Source organism: Helianthus annuus, chromosome 17 (assembly GCF_002127325.2).
Source record: "Helianthus annuus cultivar XRQ/B chromosome 17, HanXRQr2.0-SUNRISE, whole genome shotgun sequence".
Taxonomy (NCBI): Eukaryota; Viridiplantae; Streptophyta; class Magnoliopsida; order Asterales; family Asteraceae; genus Helianthus; species Helianthus annuus.
The window spans coordinates 50,845,806-50,862,753 of NC_035449.2; the positions used below are offsets into that span (position 1 = coordinate 50,845,806).

The following is a 16,948-nucleotide window of genomic DNA, read 5'->3' on the forward strand; positions in this document are numbered from 1 at the left end:
ATCAATGTAGTTTACCATTTCTTGTTGATCGTCTGTTTCTTTCATACAACTCCAATTTTCATGTGACCCACCACACCCTTCACAAGCCATAACCGAGACTGTTTTTGTCATTTCCAATTTTTTTATCTTTGAAGAAAGGGCCTCGATTTGGGCTTGTAAAGAAGTGCTTTCATCGACCTTATGGGCGCCCGGGGCGATAGACTTATTTCCCCGGGGGGTGTGCCATTGAAAATTGGTTTGAGCAATTTCCTCAATTTGATTATATATTTCGTGTGGGCGTCGATTACCTAAAAGTCCCCCGGAGCTAGAATCAAGTGTCTGCCTAGTGTGTGGCAACAATCCATTATAGAAAGTGGATACTTGTTGCCATATTGCAAGGCCGTGATGGGGACACTTGCGTAATAGCTCCTTGAACCTTTCCCAAGTTTCATATAAGGATTCCCCGTCCTCTTGTGAATATGTATTAATTTCAGTCATTAATTTAGCAGTTTTAGCGGGAGGGAAATACTTATATAGAAATTTTTGGGCTAGTTCATCCCAGGTGTTTACCGATCCAGCTGGGAGGGCGTTGAGCCAAGCTTTCGCTCGGTCTTTTAGTGAGAAGGGAAACATAAGGAGGCAGATGGCGTCGTTTGATGCTCCATTGATCCAGAAGGTATCACATATTTCCAAGAAATTAGTTATATGTAGATGGGGATCCTCGTCCGCAAGCCCATGGAAGGTTGCGGAGTTTTGGAGCATTTGTATCAAATGCGGCCGGAGTTCGAAGTTATTAGCTTCGACATTCGGAGCATTGATAGCGGCGCCTAGATTACCTACGGTGGGTCGTAGATAATCCATAAGGGTACGTTGGTCCGCCATTGGAGGTGGATCACCCGAAACCTTCTCTTGGTTTTTGGCTTTTAACCTTTTTCTGAGAAAGCGTTCGGGTTCTTCTAGTGGTTCTTTTATGTCTTTATTGGAACTGGAGCTCATACACTACGTGAGGTTGGCGTCGGGTTCCAAGTCCTGCAATAAAAACAGAAAAGAATGTTGGTCAGAAGGTTCACCACGGCCCCGTGTTTAGCGAACACGGCCCGTGGTCGGAGTTTCAGTGATTGTTTTCCAAATCCCAGTTACTGGAAGTTGGACACGGCCCCGTGTTGCACCGGCACGGCCCCGTGGTCAGCCTTCTGTAACTTGGAAAACAAAAACTGCCAGTAACGATGCTGGGCACGGCCCGTGTCCGACCAGGCACGGCCCGTGCTGAGCCCTGCAGAAGCTGAAAAATTAAGAAAAATCCTAAAAATTAAAAAGAAAAATAAAAATATGATTAGGCCGTTGATTTTAAGCTTTCTTAAAATCCTTGTGTCCCCGGCAACGGCGCCAAAAACTTGATGCGTGTGTAGTGTAATATATTTTTGATGTATATTTAAACCCTTTTTACACTTTTAGCCAAGTTTTAAATTTATAAAAACACGATATTCACTAACACTAAACACACATATGGGCAAGTGCACCCATCGTGGACGTAGTATAGTGTTGGTAAGATACCGAGGTCGTCCAACTACACAAGAGCTTTTAATACCGGTTTATCCTCAACGTCTAATCAAATCAAAAAGTGAGAAAAATGCTTTTTTTTAAACTAAGAAAATAAAAACTAACTAAATGCTGAAAAATAAAATAAAATAAAAACAAATAGACAAGATGAATCACTTGGATCCGACACGTGTATTAGTATAACCTTTGATTATTTTCGCACTTTTGCACTTGTTTAAGAGATTATCTTAGTTATTGTAGTAGGCCCCTCTTTTGAAGGCGACGTTACCCTCAACCCAGTAGTTTGAGTCAGCAAGGATACAATCCTAAAGGGTCGGATTATTGAAAGATAATGAATTAAGTTATTAATGCAAATTGTGGTAGGCCCCGCTTTCGGCGGTGACGTTACCCTCGGCTAAGTAGTCTGAGTCAGCAGGGATACAGTCCTAAATAGCCGGGTTATAGTATTAATAGTAGTTAACTTATGAGGGGGTCAAAGAGTTTGGATCCCCGCCATCCAATACCTATGGGCATTGAAGGAGATCCTACTAAATTTGACCCAGGTCCCAAGCAGGACCTCTAAACGCTGAACAAGGGCAAGACCCTTACCAAACCGTTCCCTTAACCCCCGACCAGGTAGCCAACATACCTCCATATAGACCGTGGAGATATGAATGGTGAAAATCTTTTATTTTATATAGACAGTAAAATAATGCCAAGACACCACGGACAAACGATAAGGAAAGATCACCTTCAACATAAGTAACTAGTTATTAAAGTCATTAATACAAAACCAAATAAAAAGTGCAAAAGATTGAAAATAAAAAGTATTATACTAAACACTTGTCTTCACCAAGTGATGTAAGAGACTTAGGCAAACATGGCCTTGATTGTCAAGAACTCTTACGATCAATCTTGGATCCCGAGACGACTCACACACTCTACGATGGACAATGGATGATGGTGGTGGATGATGGTGTTATGGTGGTGGTGGGTGGTGGATGAAGTGTGAGAGAGGTGGTGTGCCAAGGTATGAGTTGAAATGAAACCAAGCACTCCTATTTATAGGCTGAACAGAAGGCTGGGCACGGCCCCGTGTCCGCTGGACACGCCCCCGTGCCCGTCTGACACTCTCTCTCCTCATTAATTGTAATTCGCAATTACAATTAATGCGCCTGCTGTACTTTCACCACGCCCCCGTGCCCGCTGGACACGGCCCCGTGGTGGGCAATGGAAGCTTCTATAAGTTTGTCTTTTATGCTGCTTCTTAGGCACGGCCCCGTGCTGGCTGAGCACGGGGCGTGTTCAGACTTCTGCTTTCTCTTCTTTGCTTTGGAGGATGCCGTTGAGGGTCCGGGCAGTCTACTTTTATTCCTTTTCTTGTATTTATGCTAGAATTAGTTGTCTTTTTGCTTCTTTTGTGAATTTGAGCTCATTTCATCCTGAAAATACAAAAGGAAGACAAAAAACACTCTTTTCCAACATTAGTACTTAAAAAGGGTTAGTTTTATGCCTTAATTGATGTGATTTATATGTTGCATTTTACACACATGCCTGTCTGACAATCTCTCTCCTCATTAATTGTAATTCGCAATTACAATTAATGTGCCTGCAGTACTTTCGCCACGCCCCCGTGTTCACTAGGCACGGCCCCGTGGTGGGCATTAGAAGCTTCTATAGGTTTGTCTTATCTGCTGCTTCTTGGGCACGACCCCGTGCTCGCTGAGCACGGGGCGTGTTCAGTCTTCTGCCTTCTCTGTTTTGCTTGGGAGGATGCTGTCGAGGGGTCGGGCAATCCACTTATGTTCCTTTTCTTGTATTTATGTTAGATTTAGCTGCATTTTTGCTTCTTTTGTTAATTTAAGCTCATTTAATCCTGAAAATACAAAAGGAAGACAAAAACACTCTTTTTCCAACATTAGCACTTAAAAAGGGTTAGTTTTATGCCTCATTTGATGTAATTTATATGTTGCATTTTACACACATCAAATATCCCCACACTTGAATTTTTGCTTGTCCTCAAGCAAAACTCTTTAATACGTGGCTTACACTCCCAAATGGAATGGGTAGAAGAGAAGGTTTTGGCTTGTCATAGAGTGTCGGGAATCCAAGATCTTTATTGGGTTTTATTTTTATTTATTTACATTCCTATTCGTTATGATTTATTTAGAACGTTTCATAAGAGAAATTACTTATTTGGGCATAACATGCCTTTTAAAATTCCATTTATATACAAGTTCACATACCTCACGGGAGAAATCACTCACACTCGGCCGAAGGTGTCTTTTTTAGTGAATCACTCGAGAGCGGCATGGAACTTATTCCTACCATAGGCTTGCCAAGCAATCAACCCTCCTCCTTTTTAACTTTTTACCTTTGTAAATATCAAGAGGACTTTTTGGGTAAAGGCTTGGGCTAAAGGTGGGTAGTTGGGTTAGTGGTTAGTAGAAAAGGGCGAAAAGCGTAAAAAGCGTCGGTTTTCGTAAAACATTTTGTTTTAGTGACTTTTTATTCTTAATGAAGTATTTCTTCAAATAAGCTTTTGTTTTAGGAACTTTGTTTGTTTATTTCTAACTTCATTGTAAAATTCTTTTTTTTGTCACACGAAAACCGAGCTAGTTACTAAAATAAAGGGTAAAAATAAAAGGTTTTTTGGTGGGTAAAAAGGGTTTTGGGGTAAGAAATGAAAAAGGTTTAGGCTTAAAGGGGTTAACTAGGGGGATTTTTGGGTAGGTAAAAAAAAAAGTAAAAATAATGGTGTTGAAAGAAAAAGGGTTAGTCCTAATGCCTCCATCATATACTTACTTGGGTTTAAGTTGGTAAGGACCGGGAATGAATTGTCGTGGCAAGTTCTAGAGTCGTAAGAACCAAGCGGCTATTTACACAAGAAACGAAAAATGAGTATTTAGCGTAAAGATGTATATTTGTATGCTCAATAAAGGCTCAAAACTCACTTTTTGTGGGAATGGGTTTTTTATGTGATCAAGTATATATAATCGAATTTTAACTAAGCTTGACATGCCGTTTCGTAATTTTCTTATGTTGGTTCTTTTTATCACGACGCTATCGGTTGTAAATTTGTAAAAATATAATCTTGTTAGTCTTATAATTCCCAACTTAAACTTTAGACAAGTAAAAAAATGAAAATTTTTTTGAAAAATTTGGGGGGATTAGCGGTTCCAATAGAGTTTTGTGTAAGGCTTGTTATTAGGACTTGCAAAATTCAAGGTTTTAGCATCCCCCCCCCCACACTTAAATTACACATTGTCCTCAATGTGTCCCAAAAATTAATTTTTAGGTTGACTGAATGTGTAACATAGTGTTAAAAGCAAAAATTTATGTTACTGGCGGTCTGGACACGGCCCCGTGTCCGTTGGACACGATCCCGTGGTCAACTGCCAGTAATGAAAACTTACAGAAGGTGGACACGGGGGCGTGTTGGCTAGGCACGGCCCCGTGTCTGGCAAAAATCTGCAGAAAAGTAAACAAACAGCAGGTCTGGGAGGTGGGCACGGGGGCGTGTCGGCTGGACACGTCCCCGTGTGGACTGTCTGTAAGCCTGAAAAATAGGTTCCTTCCTCCGGTTTCCCATCCTGGCTTCATGAGTGCTAATTCTTAGCACTCTAAGCCTTGGTTTGTACCTGTTTCATCACTAAATACCACACCAAGCAATACCAACATCCTAAATTACCATAGTTAATTGTTCAAACCATAGAGTAAAAGAAAAATAAAGCAGAAAATAAAAGAAGTTAAGGAAAGTAAATTGTTCAACACTTGGCACGCAGGCCACAAATTGTTCAACCTGTGGGCTTGCCATCAACCCGCTCCTGCTCCTTCAACCCCCTAGTCCATGTCCTCATCGCTGTCATCACCTCCATCCCCATGACCCGCCATATACTCCCGGATGCTGCCGATGTCGTCTTGTATATCGCTGATGTTTCGTTCGATAGCTCCGACCCGGTGGTATGTATTGTTGGCAAGGTTGTAGGTGTTCCTGGTGCACATGAGGTTTTCCTGCAAAAGATCATGTAAACTTTGAAGGTTAGGAAAACCGCCTCCTTGTGAGGAAGATTGACCCGGATCACCATGGGGTTGATACTGGTAGTGAGGAGGTGGAGCGTGAAGAACTAGGGCTTCCTGTGGGTTCCATGCGTGGCCTTGCATCCTTTGAAAGCTCACTGATCCATCTTCCGCCTCATAAAGTAGGTTCATGGCGCGGCAAATGTGATAATCAACTCGTCCCGACCATGGGCTCCTTTCAAAGGACCTAGGGATGCGCGTGAAATGCTTGAAGAGGCGGTACACCCATCCTCCAAAGAAGATAGGTGTTGGTGCATGAGCAAGACGGTTCAGATGCATGTTTCGAAGCAGGAGATATGGAACATCGAGGGCCCTTCGGTTGTGGATGCAGTGAAGGACTATCAAATCTTTCAACCCCACAACGCCACTACTGTCGTGTCGTTGGCTAAGAGAGTAAGTGAGGAGCCTATGAATGTAGCGATAAAGCGGATCCCTTAGCTTAGTACTCTTGGTGCTGCTGGGGTTGTAGATTCATTCACCGATTTGGGTCCATGCGGCTTGACGTTCATTTTCATCCAAATCTCGTAACCCCCCGGTATTTTCCTCATTCCCCGATTCTTCTTCCGCGTACAGTCCCACTATCGCCCCGAATTGTGCCATAGAGATCGAGTATCTCGTTCCACCACATCGAAATGCAACCCCTTCATTGTCGAACGGGTCACACCTTGAAGTGAAGGTAAAAGTACTATAGAACTCCATGGTGCATTGATGCACCGACCGAAGCCGAGTGGTTAATGCAACCCTTAGTGGTCCAGTAACGATGTTGTTGAATCGGTCGAGCTGGTTTACTAAGGTTAACAGGTCCGTGCACGCTTGTCTGGGGTACTCCTCGGGCCTTGTTTGAATTAACTCGTATCTTGCCCAAGCGTCGAGCTCATTCGCGTTAAATCTTGTGAACTTCGACATCTGATCTTTGGCAAGCATCACATGTCTTTACGAGATCTTGTGCATCTTTGTAAATGGTTGGCCAATAAAATCCCGAATCAAATACCTTTCGTACGGTACTAGCGGCACCATGATGTCCTCCGTATGGACCTTCATGACAGTGGCGGAGAATTCTTCGCGCTTCGCTACCATGGACACACCTTCGGATGAGTTGGTCGACACACATTTTGAAAAGATAAGGGTCTTCCCAAAAGTAATGCTTTACATCGGCAAAGAATTTCTTTCTTTGATGATGTGGCCATCCTTTGGTGACTATACCGCTAGCTAAGTAATTAGCATAGTCGGCATACCATGGTTCTTGTCTGCTTTCCACCATTTCCAAGGACTCTGTGGGAAATTTTTCATTGATCTGTTCGTCCCTGGTTGCCTCCAAAGCTGGGTCTTTTAGGCGTGAAAGATGATCTGCAGCAGTGCTTTCTGCTCCTCTTTTGTCTTTGATTTCAATGTCGAATTCTTGGAGGAGTAGAATCCATCTGATCAAACGGGGTTTTGCGTCTTGTTTCTTGAAGAGGTATCGGATAGCTGCATGATCTGTATAGACTACAGTTTTATAAAGAACAAGGTAAGAACGGAATTTATCAAAAGCAAATACCACAGCTAGTAACTCTTTTTCAGTAGTTGTGTAATTTTCTTGTGCATCGTTAAGTGTTTTACTAGCATAATAAATTGGGTGGAAATGCTTTTCTTTTCTTTGTCCCAAGACTGCTCCAACAGCAAAGTCACTTGCATCACACATGATTTCGAAAGGAAATTTCCAATCAGGGGCTATCATGATAGGTGCATTGACTAGCATTTCCTTGAGGGTTAGAAATGCTTGATTGCATTCCTTGTCAAAGATGAAGGGTGCATCTTTTTCAAGTAATTTTGTTAGAGGTCTTGAAATTTTTGAAAAGTCCTTGATAAACCTTCTATAAAATCCGGCATGCCCTAGGAAACTTCTGATTGCTCTAACGGAGGATGGTGGAGGTAATCGAGAAATAGTTTCTATTTTTGCTCGATCAACTTCCATTCCTTCGCTTGAGATTTTGTGACCGAGTACTATCCCCTCTGTTACCATGAAATGGCATTTTTCCCAGTTAAGGGCGAGGTTAGTTTCCTCACATCGGGATAGTATTCATTCAAGGTTATCGAGGCATTGGTCATATGAATCTCCAAAGATAGAAAAGTCGTCCATGAAGACTTCCATTGTCTTTTCTATCATGTCATGGAAAATGGCCACCATACAACGTTGGAATGTTGTGGGTGCATTACATAGACCGAATGGCATGCGTCGATAGGCGAAAGTTCCGTAGGGGCATGTGAAAGTTGTCTTTTCTTGGTCTTCAGGTGCTATTGGAATTTGAAAGTAACCTGAAAAACCATCCAAGAAACAGTAAAATTTATGACCGGATAGTCGTTCTAACATTTGATCAATGAAGGGCAAAGGAAAGTGGTCTTTCCTTGTTGCTTCATTTAATCGTCTATAGTCTATACAAACTCTCCATCCTGTAACGGTTCTTGTCGGTATTAATTCATTTTTTTCATTAGTTATTACCGTCATACCTCCTTTCTTTGGGACTACTTGGACGGGACTTACCCATGGACTATCAGAGATAGGATAGATTAGTCCGGCGTCAAGTAGCTTGATGACCTCATTTTTAACCACTTCTTGCACATTGGGATTTACTCTTCGTTGTGGTTGTATTACTGTTTTGTAGTCATCATTCATTAAAATTTTGTGCGTGCACATGGAAGGATTTATTCCTTTAATATCTACAAGCTTCCAAGCGATCGCATTTTTGTGTTTTTTAAGAAGATTAACTAATTTTTCTTTTTCTACGCTACTTAATTTAGATGAAATAATTACAGGTAAATTACCATCTTTGTCTAGAAAAGCATATTCCAAACCCTTAGGATGTTCTTTGAGCTCAATGGGTGGGTCTTTAGTAGACACCTTATTTTGTTGCTCATTTAGATCAAGAACCTTAAAGGTTTGTTCTATGGCGACCTCTTCTTCAACAAAGTGGTCATCTTCTTCAGTTGTATCGGGTGGCTCATCTTCATCTTCAATTAGGGGGTCATTATTGCCAAAAGGATATTTCATTGAACGCTCAAGATCTATGTTCCTTTTGAATGCCCCTAATTGAAGAGGTAGATTGTTAAATTTCCGTTTTCCAAAGCTTCATGAGTTTTTACAAAAGGTTTTCCCAAGATTAGAGGAGCGTCATCGAGGATGACAAAGTCGGTTGGAATAACCAGCTGATTTGTTTGAACCAAGACATCCTCAACCACACCGATTGATTTTATTACCTTCCGATTGGAAAGAAAAATGGGTATTTGAAGTGGAGCAAAATCACTAATGCTTAACTTTTCAAAAATGTAATTAGGCATTATGTTAACGTAAAGATCTTTATCAATGGTGACATTACTAATAAATGAATTTTGAAAGAAACATGGAACCGGTGTAATGTTAATTTCAAAAGGATCTTCTTTTATTAGCGAAGTTTGATCATTAGTTAACTTAACACTTACCATTTCTTCAATTTTAGTATTAGTGTTTAGCTCTTTTAAAAACTTAGCATGAGGGGTAACTAAACAATGATTTTCAAAAGAAGGTGACAAGAGATTAATTTCTTCTAAATTAGACTCTTCTTGAATTTTATCGTTATCGACCTCACCTTTTTCGTTGTTTAGCTCATGAGTCGGTTTTTCACTTATTTGTTCTTCCATTTTTAATTCCTCAATTATCGTTTCTTCCTTTTTTTAATTCTTCCCTCGCGCGGGACTCCTCTTCCCTTGCGCGAGATTCTTTTATGCATCTTTCGATAAATTTGAGTTTTTCTATTATCCTATCGGCTATGTCGGTGATAGAGTAAGGATCGGGATCCTCAAAGCTTGAATCCGGTTGTTCGATCCTTGGCTCCTCATAGTACTCATATGAAGTAGATGGTTCACACCATTGTTCTTCATGATAAGTATATGATGGATAAGGGTCGAAACTTTGTTCTTCATAGTACTCATATGAGGTGGGTTGTTCACGCCATGGTTCCTCATAATAAGAGTATGAAGGTGGTGGCTCATATCTTGAGTCCTCAAAGTATGAGTATGAAGGCTCATACCTTGGTTCATCAAAATATGAGTATGAGGAAGGAGGTTCATACCTTTGGTCTTCATAAGATGTGTATGAAGTTGATGGCTCGTACCTGGGCTCCTCATAATGGTTGTATGAAGTGGACGGTTGAAACAAGTTACAATATTGTACCGAGTGCGGGTTACCACAATTAGTGCAATAGTCCCTCATATAATCATCCTCCTCATAGGTGTAGTTGTAACCTCCTGAGTATTGATCCATAAGAATCACTCAGCAGACCACAACTGAGTCTCGGGACCAGAAAACAAAATAAAAAATGGAAACAGAAAGCTGGACACGGCCCCGTGTTCAGTGGACACGGCCCCGTGTACAGGATCTGTATCTGGGCGTTTTAATTAAAGTTACTGATCTCGTCGAGCACGGGGGCGTGTTCGGTGAACACGGCCCCGTGTTCAGACTCTGTATCTGGGTATCTAACTAAAAATATGCAGCACGGGGGCGTGCTCAGTGAGCACGGCCCCGTGTTCAGGCTACTGTAAATGCAAACTAAACTAAAAATGCAGAAAAATGTGCACGCGTTTTAAAAAGGTTTTGAAAAACTGATTAGGCCGTTGATTTTAAGCTTTCTTAAAATCCTTGTGTCCCCGGCAACGGCGCCAAAAACTTGATGTGCGTGAAGTGTGTTATATTTTAGATGTATATTTTAAGCCCTTTTTACACTTTTAGCCAAGTTTTAAATTTATAAAACACGATATTTACTAACACTAAACACACATATGGGCAAGTGCACCCATCGTGGACGTAGTATAGTGTTGGTAAGATACCGAGGTCGTCCAAGGACACAAGAGCTTTTAGTACCGGTTTATCCACAACGTCTAACCAAATCAAAATGTTAGAAAAGATTTTTAAACTAAGAAAATAAAACTAACTAAATGCTGAAAAATAAAATAAAAATAAAAACAGATAGACAAGATGAATCACTTGGATCCGACTCGTGTATTAGTATAACCTTTGATTATTTTCGCACTTTTGCACTTGTTTAAGAGATTATCTTAGTTATTGTAGTAGGCCCCTCTTTTGAAGGCGACGTTACCCTCAATCCAGTAGTTTGAGTCAGCAAGGATACAATCCTAAAGGGTCGGATTATTGAAAGATAATGAATTAAGTTATTAATGCAAATTATGGTAGGCCCCTCTTTTGGAGGTGACGTTACCCTCGACTAAGTAGTCTGAGTCAGCAGGGATACAGTCCTAAATAGCCGGGTTATAGTATTAATAGTAGTTAACTTATGAGGGGGTCAAAGAGTTTGGATCCCCGCCATCCAATACCTTTGGGTATTGAAGGAGATCCTACTAAATTTGACCCAGGTCCCTTGCAGGACCTCTAAACGCTGAACAAGGGCAAGACCCTTACCAAACCGTTCCCTTAACCCCCGACCAGGTAGCCAACACACCTCCATATAGACTGTGGAGATATGAATGGTGAAAATCTTTTATTTCATATAGATAGTAAAATAATGCCAAGACACCACGGACAAACGATAAGGAAGAATCACCTTCAACATAAGCAACTAGTTATTAAAGTCATTAATACAAAACCAAATAAAAAGTGCAAAAGATTAAAAATAAAAAGTATTATACTAAACACTTGTCTTCACCAAGTGATGTAAGAGACTTAGGCAAACATGGCCTTGATTGTCAAGAACTCTTACGATCAATCTTGGATCCCGAGACGACTCACACACTCTATGATGGACAATGGATGATGGTGGTGGATGATGGTGTTGTGATGGTGGTGGATGGTGGATGAAGTGTGAGAGAGGTGGTGTGCCAAGGGATGAGTTGCAATGAAACCAAGCACTCCTATTTATAGGCTGAACAGAAGCCTGGGCACGGCCCCGTGTCCGTTGGGCACGGCCCCGTGCGTGTCTGACAATCTCTCTCCTCATTAATTGTAATTCGCAATTACAATTAATGCGCTTGCAGTACTTTCGCCACGCCCCCGTGTTCATTGGGCACGGCCCCGTGGTGGGCAATAGAAACTTCTATAGGTTTGTCTTATCTGTTGCTTCTTGGGCACGGCCCCGTGCTCGCTTAGCACGGGGCGTGTTCAGTCTTCTGCCTTCTCTGTTTTGCTTGGGAGGATGCTGTCGAGGGGTCGGGCAATCCACTTATGTTCCTTTTCTTGTATTTATGTTAGATTTAGCTGTCTTTTTGCTTCTTTTGTTAATTTGAGCTCATTTAATCCTGAAAATACAAAAGGAAGACAAAAACACTCTTTTTCCAACATTAGTACTTAAAAAGGGTTAGTTTTATGCCTCATTTGATGTAATTTATATGTTGCATTTTACACACATCACTTACCCTAAAACTAATTTCTACGTTTTTATTGTTATGACATGTCGGTATAAATTCGAGTTCGTCTACGCTTTAACGCAATCTTTGTTAGAAAACGAGTCAGGTCAATTATAAAATGTTTTCTATGTTCGTTTTGAGTTGGACTACGTTTTCATGTAAATTTTATTTGAAACATATTGGGCCAAATTTAGAACATTTTGATTTGACGCTATAAACTTGAGTTATCATACGTTTTGACTAAAATTTGTTCGGAAACAAGTTTGATCGATTATAGTCTATATGTTATCATTTTGTGTACCGCGCCGCCGCAACGCGCGGCGGGTAAAAAGCTAGTATAATAATAAACTATTATAATATATTAAATAATAAAATAATAAAAAGCTATATATTATTATAAAAATAAAATTACTATTCATCGTCTCTCGAAATCAATATATATATATATATATAATTGTTAGTTTTTATAAGTAGCCACAAAATGAATATCTTTGGGTACAAGTCTAGAGTAGTAAATATCTCACATTAAACTATACATTCATAGCCATAAAGTGCATTAAAATTTCGGTATATAGTGTAATAGGTTATGGCCCGTGTTAAGAAAACGATATAATTTATTATTTATAAATACTTATTATTTTTAATCAATTCTTGATAGTTTTGATTGAACATACATGACAAATTCAAAAGTTGTCATTAATAACATTGAATTTCATGGGACAAACCTCTAATATCTAAGGTTACGAAAAGTTTTGGGACGAAGATTTTGAGTTTTCCGGCTAAAAACTTGAGTTTTTCGGACAAAAATAAGTTTTCCGACGATGAAAGAATTTACGGAGACCTTAATAATTGGGGCTTTTAATAAAAAAGGTTCCTAAAGTAAGTAATAAGCTTACAAAGAGGTTTGGGACAAAAAAAATTGAGTTTTCCGACCAAAAACCCTTTTCTGACCACAAGAGACCAACGCCGTTAGGGTTCTGTTAGTCAGGGTCCATTGGAAGCCAATATGTTAATAGTTGGGACTGCCAGCGGTTATTTTTTTTAGTTGGGACTGTTGGCGGCCAACGATGAATAGTTGTAATTATTGAAATCCAATATTCCCTAAAGAAACATGCAACTATTTTGATTCTTTTTTACTCACTTTTACTACTGTCACACCCCAACCGATGGCGGAAACATCGGGGCACGACACTAAGCAAATCAGATTGCTCAAGAGAACTCATAACTACTTGTTTCGATATAGATTAATCAAGTTTCATAATTAAATGCTAAATTGTCTTACAAGCCAAACACGATCGAAATTGTATCAAACACATCTTAAACAATTTAAACATCGATTAAAAATGTTGTTTATCTAAGGTGTGTATCTAGAGTCACCCTAGCTTGATTTCTTCAGCATCCAAACTTATCAACCTGCAACATGTATTAAAATACAATCAACAAGAATGTTGGCGAGTATACAAGTTTGAATACATAGCATAATAGTTTAACGTATAAAACTCATATCCAACATGAACAACATATCACAAGTTTCAACATGCTAGTTAACGTGGTTCATATGATAACCCAAGTCTCCAACGCGTTAACGTGCCTTTCCTACTTCGACGCATCGAAGAAGAGGTAAAAGAATCAAAAACTTATAAATACTCCCCAAGACTCAAAGAGCGGTGCGTTACCCCTATAGCGCTATAATTGTTAAGGCGAGCTACACATAAGAATCAAACATTCACATAACATAAAAGTCTCAAGTATCACAAGTATCATGTTTTCATGTTTAATGAGGATAGATTATGTTTCAAATAAGTTTCAAGTGTCAAGTTTCTTGATATAGAATACATGTTGCATCCCAAAAGTGTTTAAAACAAAAAGGGATCGAGTATGCTCACAGTGGGTGCTTAGAATCCTAAACACAGTAGGATTGGATCGAAGGGAGCGCCGGATCAGCCTGCGTGCGGGGAACAGAGCATAAGTCCTCTAAGTGCTGACCCGGTCGGGAACAGGGTGTCGAATAGTGCGAAAATTGAGTTAAAGTGTCTGACAGGCCACCTGAGAGGATGGTCATCTGTCCGGATGACCATTCGAATGGATGGCCATTCGAATAGTGTGTAGGTGTCTGTGAACTTGTTTAAGTGTTTGATCATAGTGTTCTGTAAAAACAAATAGCAAGTGTTATCATAATCAGATCATCTGGACGGATGGTCATCTGATTGGATGACCATTCGAACAGATGGTCAGTGGGTGCGTTTTCGTGCAATTTTCTAAGCCTCGAGTTAACGGAGACGGTGTGACGACGTGTCAAACAACGGAAACATACCAAACTCAGCTCGTTCGATCGGATGGGTATCACCCCGTCGGACAGACGAGCTGTTTTCAGTGAAATTTCATGTTTGACCCGTTAATCGGTCCGTTTTTCAGTGGAAATCAGTTTCCAAGCCGACTCTCGATTAAGGAACGAGTCGAGGGTCTGATTGAGTGTGATTTCACCAAAGTTTTGTATAAAAACTGAAAGAAAGTTCGGAAATCAGTTGCAAAACGTGAAGTTTATCAGATCCGAACCGGAAACATGTGAAATTCCGTTAGATCTGGTATAAAAGTGCGATAATCCTTTAGATCTTGTATAAAAGTTGTGAAAATCCGCTAGATCTGGAACCATTCTTGGTTAAATGGTGCTCCACATCAGTTTGCATAAGTAACCGAGTAGAAACCACCTCAAGAGGTCCAAATCAGTTGGTTTTCGGGAAAAAGTTGAAGTGTTCGTGTGATTCTGATGAAGAATATGATGTAGAAGTGATTAAAGATGAAGGTTGTACAAGATTTTGAGGAGAAATACTTACGGGATGGCCTTGGATCGCGATTAAAGTGGTTGAGAGTGACTTGAGTGCGTGTGGTCGGATGGCAGAGGGAAAAGGTGAGAATGAAGAGTTAGGTGTCCTATTTATAGATGATGGTGACAGGGCTAGTCGAATGACCTCGTTTGAATGGGATTAAGTCAGTGCAAGTGTGTGTGTGTGGCAGCTGATCGGATGGTGTCCGGTCGAATGGCCATCCGATCGGATGGTCATCCGATCGGATGTCCGTTCGGACAGCCGATTCTCGTTCGCTAGTTTTCCGACTTTTGGTTCGTTTCACGAGCGAGGTTAAGAGTTGCGTTGTGTATTATAGTGAGTAATCATTATAACATTATTATTCCTCTAGGTATCCAATCACAAGAGTAACTTTGTGTATCGGATTTGTGTTAAAACTAGTTTCTCGTTTATCGAGTATCAAAGCATAACAAGTGTCAAGTTTCTAGCATATACAAGAGTCAAGGTTCACATCGTTCATATATAAAGTATCGCAAGAGTCAAGATTCACATCTATATATATATATATATATATATATATATATATATATATATATATATATATATATATATATATAAATGAGATGGATTTGGGCTAGGTGGCATTTGTCTTTGGCCATGTAGGATGATGTGGCAATCTGATTTAGGAGGGAAATCCCATTTTGCTATCTACATTCACGATTCCAAGTAAAACGAGGCGGCATCCGAATTGAGTTGGGTCAGGTTTTTTGCTCCGAATACAACTTACCATTCAAATTCGGATCATTTATAACCTAATTCATTTTTTTATCTCATTCATACCTCAATTTACTATGTTATCTCTTCCTTTTGTTCTTAATTCGGTTATCTTCTCTCCCATTTTACAAAAATTAGGTCAACATCAAAGGTAAATACACTAATTTGAAGCTAAATTTTTGTTATTATATGTTCTGAATCAAGAACAGAGTTTGATATTAACATTTGTTTTGCTCTGATTTATGTAGATCCCACCATAAATCTTGAAGGTATGTTGTTTATTCCATTATCCCACCATACTTTGATTTCTTTTGGTCTGATTTTTGTAGATCCCACCATAAATCACATTTGTTTTGGTCTGATTTCTGTAGATCCCACCATAAATCTTTAAGGTATGTTGTTTATTCATTAGCTACTTATTGATTTACTATTCTGATTTTTGTACATCCAACTATATTTATCGCACTTACTGATTTTGCTTATTTTTTTATTCATGTCAATCCCGAACTCCGGCATAACAATCGGAATCCCATCTTTCTGCAAGCAAAAAGGTTACTTAAATCTTATACTTTTATTTTATGTTTTTAAAATTTATCATATATAATTTTATTATGTTTTATGTTAACTTTTTATTAATTACCAGTATAATATCAATGTATAAGATTAATATAAAAAAATTATAATGTTAATTAAAAAATAACTATAGATATAGATTTATATACTTTTTTTAATTTTTTTTTAAACAGAGTAATGTTTTTAACCTTAATTTATGAATATAAAATTCTAATTTTGGTTGTGTAATTAGACATTGTTTCTATAATTAGGTTGCCGTTTTATTTTTTAAAAAAGTTTAATTTCCTTTGCAGTTATGGTTCCAGTCAACTCTTCAACTTCCCTCCAATCTTCTTCCAAGAATACTATCGGTTTCCATATAACAACTTATTTCTTCAGTGGATCTACATATATAGATGGTTTTACATTCGTCACCTTCTGCATCTACATCTACTTTTTATTCAATCCATATCTGAATTTCACATATCGCTCTACAAACCTGTAAGTTGTTTTTTGTTTAATTCATTCATTAATCATTATTCATGTGTTCTTCCTTTTATTTAATTTGTGTAAACTATGTTTATGTTTATTTAATATGTTTATTTAGGGGTTTTAAGAATATGGTTTTGTTACGTAATATGATGCTTATGCAAAACATTAGAATCTAATTTGATGCGGAATATGATGTTTATAGTAAACCCCGAATCCGATTGTATTTTTTATGTGATTTTTTCAATCTGATTTATTGTTTTATGTGATGTTATTTTGTTATTTTTTCATTTGGTATCATTTTCTTTATATCATCGGTTGCCTCCATTTGTTATAGATTTTGGAATAAAAGATATTTTTTT

The 16,948-nt window shown here is 39.1% G+C and overlaps 1 non-coding gene across 1 annotated transcript; it reads left to right on the forward strand.

Annotated features, from left to right (window-relative positions):
• Positions 1-376: 376 nt before the first annotated feature.
• LOC118489461 lies at positions 377-483 on the forward strand. Its single transcript, XR_004887482.1, has one exon. It is a non-coding gene; the product is annotated as a small nucleolar RNA R71 (small nucleolar RNA).
• Positions 484-16,948: the final 16,465 nt, after the last annotated feature.